This window comes from Miniopterus natalensis, chromosome 1, assembly GCF_054644295.1.
Source record: "Miniopterus natalensis isolate mMinNat1 chromosome 1, mMinNat1.hap1, whole genome shotgun sequence".
Taxonomy (NCBI): Eukaryota; Metazoa; Chordata; class Mammalia; order Chiroptera; family Miniopteridae; genus Miniopterus; species Miniopterus natalensis.
The window spans coordinates 168,059,418-168,072,087 of record NC_142081.1 but is presented as its reverse complement, the minus strand read 5'-3'; the positions used below and the strand labels follow the sequence as shown (position 1 = coordinate 168,072,087).

At 37.8% G+C, this 12,670-nt stretch overlaps 1 pseudogene; it reads left to right on the top strand.

The window, feature by feature from the left end:
- The first annotated feature begins 11,702 nt into the window (after positions 1-11,702).
- Positions 11,703-12,429, top strand: LOC107528539 (keratin, type I cytoskeletal 18 pseudogene; annotated as a pseudogene).
- The last annotated feature ends 241 nt before the right edge of the window (positions 12,430-12,670 follow it).

Genomic DNA, 12,670 nt, shown 5'->3' with positions numbered 1-12,670 from the left:
ACTTTAATTAGGACAAAAGTTATTAAAATAATATATTTATTTGAATATTTAAATACCTCCTAAAAATTTGATATATTTAAGTTGTACACAACTGAAATACCGTAACCTTTTCAGAGAATGATTATTTTGGATGGTCTAGTACAAGAGATTGAACATTTAGCTACACTATTTACTAGTTTTAGAACATTATACATAGTATTCCTGTTTTCTTGGTTCTATTTTCCAGTAAGTAATGGGGGATGGGGGAGAGATTAACACTATAGTAGTTTTGAAGATTCTGTAAAATGGTTATAGCAGATGTTCAATAAATGTTAGCTCTTCTCACACCCTCCTCCTGATGTTTTCTCTAGAGTTGTATTTAATAAAAATGTGTGCATATGTGTGTTTTCCAGGTGAGTTATATTACATTTACAAAGCATCATATAAATGTGGATTCCCAGTTTTACTTAGGAGTCAGTTGAGACCAAGAAATATGATGATCTGCCCACGGTCACACAAACCCAAAGCAGCAGATCTGAGGTGAGGACCGTGATCTCCTGGCTGACAGTTTATTGCTACAGAGCCCCCACGAACTATCGGTGCTGACACTGAGGCAGCCTGTAGAAACCTGAATGCCTAAAGGACGTCCTCCCACATTTTAACAATTACTTTCTTGTTACTGGTATCTGTGAGGCATCCTGACTTGGAGGTGCCCCAACTTATTGTCTTGGTTCTGTTTTGTTTCTACAGGGATTCAAATGCTGGCAATAATAAGGCTTTCTGACACTTGAAATGCAAGAGTCACTTTTCTCGAGCATCTAGATTGGGGACCTTTATAAAGAGGAAAATAATGGTAATGGGGAATTTATGCAAGAAAGGCCTAGCATTTATTTAAAAAACAGTGGGTGAATTGATCCCTTTCAACTAAACTAAATTCGTTTTAGAAACTGAATAACCCTAGGAATGTATCCGCTGAATATTTTAAAAGACCTTTTTTGACCATAAAGATGATTCCAGTATCATCATCTTTGTATCTGCCTACTCACCTTTTGAAAACAGGGATATAAAACCAAAATAGAGTGTGCTTCATTCTGCATGACTGTTTCGAGATGTGTGGGAGAGCCCTGTGTGTTCTTTCTTGCATATCTTTGTAAAATATATTAGAGTGATCCTGGCAGCTGAGGAGTGGCGGTGCCGTGCCATGTGGAGCTGGGAGTGTGCCGTGGGAAGGAAAGCTGTAGGAGGCTGGTGTGATGCGTCGGGAACACGCATCAGCTATGAGTTCAGGATGAGTCAAGAGTGTACCTAACGGGCAGCAAACTCTTTTACTCAAGTGGGGCAAATTTTGTTCTGAGTTTACCTTGAATTAGATCTGAGCCCACCCATTGAAAAGTGCAGGGAAAGCAGAGGTAGCCATGGAAGCACAGGAGGAACCAATTTTCCGACATGGAAACACTGCGCTTCCATCACTATCAGGGAATGAAAGCAAGCTTCCTAATGTACCTCTCATTCAGAAGCAGCGCCGGGTTTTAACACGCTGGGCACAAAAGAACTTCAGTTTAAAAAAATAGAGTTACAGATGTCAAATGATCATGTTGTGCACCCAAAACTTATATATAAATAGAGTACATAGGATAAATTCAGATTTAGTATAGAATCATGTCCATCTTAAATATTTAAAGCTGGTCCTGAGAATTATTTTATGGGACAGATCGATAGAAAATATACTTGTAATTGTCCGTTACTACTAATGATGTTGCTCAGAATTTATTAATAAATGTATTACACCTTAATTGAGAACCTATTAATTGCTACTAGGTATACAGATTGAATAACATAGTCCTCAAGTCCCATAGCCCGCTCTAAATAAAATACATTTCTAGTTTATATTGTTTTTTTACTGCAGCCAATGGTCATCTCTATGCAAATATTTCACCCCAAAAAATAAAATTTTAGCTTGCCATCTGTTTCCACAAGATTTGCAACTAAATTGCAAATTTTTGAGAAGGATAATATATTTTTGTTTGTATGTTAATCTTGATATAACATGTAATGCAAAGCAGGCACTCAATAAATATTAATTGAGTTTAAATAAAATGAGCATGCAATAATTGAAGTATGACCTATAAAATACCATGAATGTAAAGAAAAGGAAATAGGAAGATGCAAAATTGTCTAAATCATAGAAATCTAAGTCCTGATGGGTGAATAACAATTTGTAATAAAAATCTTGTAACTCATTTGTCTTCCTGAAGCACCATCTCATTAATTCCTACACTAGTTCCCAAACATGGTACTCCTATCTATAGAAAGAAGGCACCTGGTACTCGGCGGTCGTGGCTCCCCTGTCAGGTGGCTTTCTGGAAGGCAGTGTGTAGCACTGAGTCAACACTGAAGATTAACGTGAAAAGAAGCCAAACTCACTTTTCTGCCATCAACCACATCCAAGAGATGTTTCAAAATAAAATAAAATAAAAACATTCTAAATGTTGATACCCTAAATAATAATGTTTTACTTTATTAATTGATTCATTCATTGGACAAAAGACATTCTGCACCTACCCTGTACCCAGCACTATTCAAGACTGCAGAATGAGGAGAGTTCTTTTCAAACTCCTTTTATTATTTTCTGAGGGCAGAAACTGTGAGCCTGGGGACAGCATGCCTAATTCAGGATACTGAAGGGAACACATTTCTCCCAGTTTTTAGACGCATTCCAAAAATTAACTAGCCCTTAGGTAGAAGGACTCCTCAAAGTAAAATTCAATGAGCATACCCATAAGAAAAATCCCCAAATGACAGGCACAAGAACTGCCTCTATCTACTGGTGTCATCTCAAATCCTATAGTGAAGCATGCAAATGAGATCATTTTGAAACCTGTATGCAATCAATCCTTGTACAAGTCTAAAGCCTAGACCAGTCATGCTGAATTCTACCATAAGGGCGACACTCACACAGCCACTTCCAAGTAAATTTTATAAAAGTTGTGCCTAGAACTTTTTGGTGCTGGATTGTCTTTAGGCAGTTTAGCAAGTCTTCCCGCCTCTCTGGCCACCCTGTGGAACAGGTTCTGAAAGCCCGAGGACTACCTTTCCCAGAACCTCTGGGTTAATCCCCGCACTGAGAGGCCTCCGTAGGAGATTCAGAAGGAAGGAAGAAAGCAGAAGAGACTTTTCAGGAGCTTCCTGTGAATCACTCCCCTCAGTTCTGGCTGTGATCATCCCCAAGCAGTTTACTGCACATGTTAAAACTCCTGACTCAACCCAAAAACAATGATATAATTTCCTTTTTTAAAATAAAAAATTCCATTGACTAAGAAAGATTTCTTGAGTACCTCCTCTCTGAGCCAGGTACTGGCAAAGGCTCTGCTGACACAAAATCAAATAAACATTTCCCTGCCCCAAAGGAGCTTATTATAAAGTTCATAACTATACTAATACAACAAAAGACTCAAAGGTACAGAGATTGATTTTCTCTCATTTCCAGATGGCAAGAAGAGGCAGGGCTGGTTTTCTTGCACTGGATGCAGAATGCAGGAATTTGATCCTGTAAAGTTGCCAAGGCAATGCCAACTGTCTGCGGCAACATATGGGCATAGACAGACACTCACATATACAAGCACAGCGATTCTGTAAGCATCCTTTATGAGACACCAAACTAAAAATAAAAGATTTCATCAAGACTAGATTTTGTCGCATTGAAATAGCCTAATTTGCCAGGCAGCGGAGAAGAGAGGCCGGCCCACTTCTGGCTGTTCGCAGTGTGGTTTCAGCGTAGCAGGAGGTGAAGCTTCCTCCAGCTCATGCACTCAGCCCCTCGCTGGCCAGCACCGAGAGAGGGCAAGAAGGTTTAGCACTCTCTGTCCCTCGGCCACCGAGCGGACACCCCCTCCTGCCCTCGGCCTGAAGGAGGCTGCGATGAGGAGACGGGGAGCACATCCTTTCAGTCAGTTATCTTTCTCTATATAGTTTAAGACGAGATTTTAAAACTAAAGCGCTTATAATCCTAAAGTTCTTCAGGCTGCATTCAGGATGTTAATTCTACATTAAATTCAAATAGGAGACACAGCGTCGTTTCTTACGAGACGAACTGAGATAGCACTAAACTTCTGATGTTGTCTTTTTACTGAAATCAATAAAGAAGCCAGAAAGAAACGGGGTAATTTGGTTTTCACTTTGTACTTTAGTCGGCACATTTCTGTTAACAAAGTGCCTTTTTCTTTTACCCTTATGACACTACTTCAGCATGAATATTATATATGGAATAACTCATTTGGTTAGCAACGAGATTAACAATAATGTATTCGGGAGAACTGAATGATAAAGAAAACCAACGCTCAAAATAATTTCAGCCAGTATAAGTCATCAGCCCTTTCGGAACATAAAATGTCTCTGTATTAATAGCTCTGTGTATTCTCTAGAGCCTTGTTCTAGCAAAAACCTGGCATTTCTCTTCTTTAACCTGTTGAGAAAGACCAAAACAGTCACCTTTTTGTTTAAAAAGCAAAGCCATATATACTAGAAATCTCTGATATGTCAAGGTGAAAATAAGTCACTAATAACAAACTGGAGAATGTATCCAGGGCAAATAAGAAAGTTCATCTTTAAGTTATCTTAAAATAAACAAAAACCTAATGTTTTTGTAGAATAATGCTGTCATTATATGATTATAGTGGAAATATAACCACCAAAGGCAGGAATATATGAAACATACAAAGTCCACTTCGTGGCCAGAGGACGGTTAAGGGTAATGAATGCCACCATAGCTAGTGCCACAGGGTGGGCGCTTGGGATATTCATCAATGCAATGGCATGGTGCTTCCAAAGAGGGCAACTCTCTTTAGTTTGATCCCCAGATGGAAAGTGACATTGCTTACTACTGTGCCTGAAACAGTAATGAATGAATGGATGAATAAATGGATGGATGGATGGATGGATGGATGGATGGATGGATGGATGGATGGATGAATATAATCCTTATCAGTCCAAGAGCACAGAGGATACAGAAAATAACAGCCAACACAAATGCAGAAAGGCATACTCCCCTTAGACATAAGCCATTCTCAAGTTAAATAATCACAGGCACTTTGCAGGAAATAGCTCAGGGAATAAATATCCATGAAAAACTTTTGATTAAAAACTCAGTGCTTGAAACGAAATATTATCAGAGACAAAAAAATATGCTAAAAACTGAATATAAGAATCCTAAAATCATAGCATGGCCAATTCACAAAGAACCCTCAGAAGTGCTGATTAATGCCCTGCTTCCCATCCTCTGGTGTTCATCAAATGCCTGGAGAGGATCTTTTCAAAAATAGAGATTTATTTACCTGACAGGTGTATTTCAAAAAAAAAAAAAAGAAGTTTTCAGATGATTTATTGGTAACCTCATCATCAGAAGTCCTTAGTTGGAAAGAACTGGATGTTCATATCACAAACAAAAAACTACCTTTGTTGTTAGATATTTGCATGCATAAGCAAATGCATCATAAAATGCATAATGGTCTCATTCCAGAGAGAAGATTCAATAATATTTTTTAAATTCCATGTCATTTTGTAACTGCTTAAGCTAAAAACGATTCCAATTATTTTAAGAAGTTCCTGGAGGGATGCAACTCTACCCGACAATTTCAGTTCAAATTCTCACACTTAAAGCGGTCAGAATGAGGAAAGCATCACCTCTTAGAGAATTCTAAGTCTTATTCCTATCTAGATGTGATATAAGTTACTAAAGAAAAATGTTTTGCAGTAGGCTTATAATTCTGCTTATAATACTCATGCATTTATATTTAATTTTTGTAGACAATATCATAATTACAATATAGTTTAGACTACTGTAATAGAGAGATACCAAAATGACATAGAAGCTTGTTTCACTTTTAAGTAATAGCCTAAAATACAAGCTTGTACACTGGTACAGAGGCTCTGCGGTGTCCAGTATCCAGGCTTCTGTTTCCTAAATATAAGGAAAGACTTATATTTAGGAAAGACTTCCTCTGTACAGTCAAGAAGACTTACCACCATCTAGTGAAGAGAGAAAAGTGGGGGAGGGGAATGACATGATGTTCTTACCACTTAAAGTGCAACCTGGACGGTGCAACAAAATTTCTACTCATACTCTATTTAACAAAGATTGGTTATATAATCATATATGGCTGCAAAGAGGTCAGAGAAATCTAGTGTTTATTGCGTAAAGCCTTGGCCCAGCCAAAACTCATGGTTTCTATTCTATGGGAGAGTAGGTACTAATAAATATTATTTCTTTGTTTTGGTTTCCCCCAAAATAAATGCTGATACAGAAGGTGAATTTACATAGTGATCTCAGAAAGCAAAAATTAGAAAATGGGTAACAGTAAGAAAAAAACCCTCAAAATAACAAAGCATCAGTAAGAAGTTAGCTTCTATGGGACATGGGGTTCTAGTCCCCTGGGTACATTCAGAAAGATGACATAAAACAAGCCTCAGAGTCATCCCATCTGAGAACAAGAGGCTGAGGCATTTACTTCCAGCATTATCCCCTTTGGATGAGTGTTGCCTATAAAGATATTCAGTCTCATGTGCGCATCTGCCACAGACCAAGCTTGCCCCATGCCAGGAAAAGCCCTCAGGCAGATAAGAAGAATCACAGCCAATTGAGGTAGGAAGCCAGCAGCACATTGGAAATTTTACGGTTTTTGCTAGTAACCTCAGGTGAGTCACTAAAGTATAAGATACCAACAATATTTACAAGAGGCAAAAACTAGGATTCTTTGGGTTGCATTAATATGACTTTTTTTTAACTTAAAAACATTTCTCTCTTGTTAATAACAAGTCTAAAATTACAATATCAAAGAATATCTCCTGTGAAATACATTTCATATGTGCTCATGTTTAAAAACAAATCCCAAAAATCTGTCAAAATAGAATTTTTAGGACGTATTTCTCTGATTGGTTTGAGTATCTTTTATGTTGTGACGCCCAAAGTCATATGCCGTTCTGCTTGTATCTGCTTATGTGACTGTCAGCCACATCTGGCAGTCATTTTTTTAAGAGCAGAAATCACACACTCTAATAGTTTTTGAAAATATCAGGCAAATATGGTTGTTTCAGAGGTAATCTTAAATATGTGTTTATTACAGTTCCCCTCACATTCTGAACTATCCATATTAATACTGTGTTGTTTCTCCTATTATTATAAAACATCTGAGGACCAGATAGTTGTTGTATTACCTTTCTAACCCTCATGGGGGGAAAATCTGTGCATTGTCCTCAATGGGTGTTACATCCAGGCTTGCAAAACTGAAAACAATCTCCCTTGTAAACTCCACTCACAATGAATAGAGTCAAGTCAGAAATCCCGCCTCTCACAGTGGGAGTCCCTGGCAGTGAATAATAAAGTAATAATATGTAATGAAGAAAATAGTATTACTTGAACTAGTAACACAAGAACAGAGAAAAGTATTTCATAAGAAAGCCTCTCCTGCTGAGTTTTATCATTCGGATCCTGCGGAAAAGCAGGTCCTGGGCGGGAGCCGGGTGGCATGTGGACACGCTGTCCTGGCCGCTCCTGGAGAACAGTGCCAAGCCCTTATCATGCCGAGACCACAGAAAGGGATTAAGACTTAGCTTAAGTTGAAACTTCCATATCCTCTACAGAATGTAATAATACATCAGGATACTACAAAAAAACATCTTTCCATGAAGAATTCAATCACAGGTAGGTCCACCTTGAGCTCTGTTCACATTTCATTAGCTACAATAGCAAAGCGACTTTGAGTCAGGGAAGTAACAGGACCTCATGGGTCTGGAACAACACCACATTCAAACTATAGTGCAGTACCAATAAATGTCAATTTTCTTTCCGTTTTTTCTGTTCTTAAATTGGCCATTTTAACACTAGTTTTCAATTAAATTCACATCTGATTAAGAAATATTTGCACTATATTCACAATACGCCTCTGGGTTGGAAGTTAGTGAAATATATAGACAGATCTCACGATGAGCAGGTAAATAATGAGAAGATTACAGAATCGGTAACATTTACAGAACTGGCCTCAGCCACACGCTATGTTGGAAGCACCTAAAGAACTTCTGAAGCATACCTACTGCCTGGGCCCCATCCCCAACAAAAGAATTTGAATCTCTGAGGGGAGAGACATAGTACTTTTTCCCAAAGACCTTCCAGGTCATTCCAATGTTGCAGGCAAGGTTGAGACCTATCCAAGTGGATAGAAAAAAAAAACACAGAAAACAAACCCATATTGTTAAAGTAACATAATATCTCATTGCAATTACATTGTAAAGTTATAAGGATGCTATTCTATACATAAAAGAATATTAAAGATGAAAATTTAGAGTGCAAAACACCTTATGAAAAGGTAAAACATGAAATAAAATAGTCTAATAGTAGTTTCTTAAAGAGTAAATCTTCAATTTTCTGATTACTTTTCTTGTGTTATCTGTTATCAGATAAATTGAATTATAAATAACTAACTTCCCTAGAGGAATCTCAATAGATAAGAGAAGCTGCACCATCAAACTAGAGGTAATAGTTCTTAATGAGAAGTTTTCAGAGGTAATAGAGTAAATTCAATTACAACATACTCTTTCCTCTCCCAGTCTCTCAAGAATACTCAAGGTTTTCCTTAAACAATCTTAAAATGAGAAATCAAAGTTATAGATGAAAATGTTAACATTTATCTTGTAGGTCTTTTGTTCTTTCAAAATCAGTATTTATATTGAGTTTTAAATACTAAAAGCTATATAATTGTCTTTGATTTTAAACATATTGTTATATGAATCTATATAACTCAACTAAAATACATGTCTTTTATATGTTTTTCAATTAACTGTAACTCTTCTTATCTGAGGACTAAGGGGACCTTCAGATTCACTCAGTTAAGGGAAAAGTCAAGGGTCAAAATAACTTCCTCAAGATTACAGAGAGTAGGAGTTCTCAATAAGGAGTCTCGCTACACTGTTGTCATTAGTAGTTTTGAACCACTGTGCAAGAAATGTGTTATTAATAATAGGGAAAAAATTAAAATTTTAAAATGAGTTTCAGTTTTAGAGAGCAAAGAATTTGTAAGCTTATCACTACACTTATATAGTTCTCTCTCACCTGAATGTCAATGTGCTATTTTGAGTAGGTGCAAAAGTATTAGATTTATGACTAGGATGCTGAAAATTGCATGTGAGAATATATCACATACATAATTTTTATTTACTGTGTGCATTTTAACATAACAAACAAAAATGTTGAAAACCTCTAATACCACAAGTTTATTGTAGCCCAGCCGGTGTGGCTCAGTGGTTGAGCATTGACCCATGCACCAAGAGGTCACCTGTTCTATTCCTGGTCAGGACACATGCCTGGCTTATGGGTTTGACCCCAGTTGGGGGCGTGCAGGAGGCAGTCGATCAATGTTGATGTTTCTATCTCATTGACGTTTCTCTTTCTCTCTCCCTTCCTCTCTCCCTAAAAAAGTCAACAAAACACTGTTTTAAAACAGAATTTATTGTAAATTTAAGTTTAGAACCTGAAGTTTCTGATTGTCTACTCAGTAATTTTTCTACTTTGACCAGTAATAGTCTATATGTTTCAGTGCAGCATCTGAAATGTACTCCTGTAACAGAATGCTAAAATGGAAGCTTTTGCTAAGACTCTAAGATAAGAAATGTCAAATATCAAAGTAAGATGTCAATCTAAATTCAAACCTCCAAGTACTTGGTGAAGAGCCAGTCAGATAACTCACTGACACTGAAAATATAAAATGGTTTCAAGATTAGTATGCAAAGGAAAAGGATTTTATTAAAGAGAACTTTTAAAAAGAACGTTTGGCTTACTGTGAGTAAAAAAAAAAAAAAAAAATCCCTGGGAGTTATCCTTTACCATAGATTTTGTCTATGAACTCATCAAATGTTTACAATCTACTAATCGAGTGTGATGGACAATCTGCCACTGGAGCCCAAATAAAGCTTTGAACTTGGATGCTCCATGTTGGATTGAGGGTCTGATGGAAGGATCTTGCCCCTCACCAAGGTCAACTAAACCGAGTCAATTGGAAATCTCCCTGTGAGCAGAGAAGCAGTGCACACAACACCACAGTAGACACCTTTGAAATTCTTCCTGTTTGATTGGGTTACTAGATACCAAAGACTATTTTCCTGACTATTCTCTCCAGCTCCATATAATACATAATTTTGATATTTACATCATCTAGGATATTAATGATTATTTTGAATAGGACAGGGCTGAGGGCACAGTTGTGTGGCATAATGTTAAATACATTAAAAATTCCTTTCAACCTGGCCTTAATATATTAATCATATCCTCCAGGGAAAGTTTTTCAACTACTATATTTCACTAATTCTAAGACCTATGTTTTTTCACATCTTAACGTATCCAAAATCAGAATAGTGGCTCATAATTACTGTTGGCTGGGCAGTGGTCAATGACGTAGTTTCATTGCCAGCCCATGTACTAACATCAAAATGAGCAACATGGAAAGTTACAGAATGGTTGGCAACTGTTTGGTGGAAAGTTCTAAAGACAACAGTGAAGGGCTATTTGATAATTGCTGCATCACCAATTCTCTTGATGTCACAGAGGACAATGTTGTGTGGAAAACTTAGACATTTGCTTACTGGGCTAAATGTGATTCAGAAGAATCTGAATGTGAAGACATTTTAAAAATAACTAAAGAAGTAAGGTAATTTAAATGTTTACTTTAATATAATCATAAAAGTGATATATGAAAAATATCTATGTCAAAAATTAGACTAAAACAACTATTTCGGTAAATATAATGTAACACTTCTTTGGAATAAGAAAGTACTGTTTTATATTAATTGAACATGCTTTGATTTTCTTCCTTTGTGTCATAGCATGAGGAAATAGACAACTAATGACATCTTAAATTCATAACAGATTTATAATATAAAACTATATATTAATATTACTTTATTGTCTATTTATAGGTAATGTATAATTACATAAAAGTAAAATATACTCTAATAATTATATTAACATAATTAATTGGTATATCATATTATTACCTGCATTACATATTTTATATATTAAAAGTAAACAAGCTGATTTTGTATGTCAACAAACTAGAAAAAGAAGAACAAACTAAGTCCAAATTTATCAGAAAGTAGTAAATAATAAAGATTAGAGCAGAAATAAACAAAGGAAAACAATAGAAAAATCAAAGAAACTGAGTTGTTTTATAGAGATCAACAAAATTGAAAAACCTTTAGCTAGACTAAGAAAAAAGACAGATGATTCAAATAAATAAAATTAGAAATGAAAGAGGAGACATCACAACTGATACTACAGAAATGTACAAGGAACTCCTGCAACTCAATTACCAAAAAACCAAACATCCTGATTAAAAAATGGGCAAAGGACTTGAATAGACATTTCCCCAAAGAAGACATACAAATGGCTAACAGGTATATGAAAAAATGCTCAACATCACTAATTATCAAGGAAATGTAACCCAAAACTGCAATCCAGTTTCACCTCACCCTTGTTATGATGGCTATTGGGAGAGGAAGAAAGGAAGGGAGGAAGGAAGGGAGAGAGGGGGAAAAGAAAGGAGAAAAGAAAGGGAAGGGAAGGGAAAGAGAAAGGAAAGGGAAAAGGAAAGAAGGGAGACTGCTGCTGGAACTGAGTCTTCCTCCCTGAACAACATGAGCTTCAGCACCTGCTCCAGCTTCTCCACAAACTCCTGGACCCAATGGGCCGGCCAACCAACAGCGCAGCCAGTGTCTCTGCAGGCACTGGGGGCTTGGGCTCCCAGATTTCCACGCCCCACTCCACCAGTATGCAGGGCAGCTGGGGGTTCAGGGGCCTGGCTGTGGGAATGCCCGGGGGTCTGGTGAGCAAGGTGGGGCATCCGGAGTGAGGACTCTATGCAATGCCTGAACAACTGCCTGGCCTTCCACACGGAGAGGGCAAGAAGCCTGGAGGCTGACAATCAGAGACTGGAGAGCAAAATCCGGGAACGCCTGGGGAAGAAGGGACCCAGGTCAGAGACTGGGCATTATTTTGAGACCATCAAGGACGTGAGGGCTCAGGTTTTTGCAAGTTCTGAAGACAGTGCCCCCATTGTGGTGCAGATTGGCAATGCCCAGGCTGCTGCTGATGACTTCAGAGTCAAGTATGAGATGGAGCTGGCTATGGGCCAGCCTGTGGAGAGTGACATCAGTGGACTCTGAAAGGTCACTGATAACACCAATATCACTCGGTTGCAGTTGAAGACAGATAGAGGCTCTAAGGAGGAGCTGCTCTTTGTGAAGGAGAACCACAAGGAGGGAGTAAATGGTCCACACAACCTGACTGCCAGCTCTGGGTTGACCATGGAGTTGGATGCCCCAAATCTCAGGACCTCGGCGAGATCGTGGCGGAGCATGATCTGAGCCCAGTATGATGAGCTGGCTCTGAACAGAGAGGAGCTAGACTAGTACTTGGGCAAAGCACTTAACATTCTCTGGGTTCACTTCTCTTTCTGAGGACGAAAAACTGAAGCGCCTTCCAGGACTAGTGTTTTTTCCTGAGTAACCTGAATACAACCGGGCCTTCCAGCTTCTGCCTTATGGCACATTTCCATACACCATCCCTTTGAGCTGATAAAAGGCCCACACTGCAAGTATACTGAAATCTATTTTTATTCAAGTTTCTTAAAATAGAGACATGCATTGCATG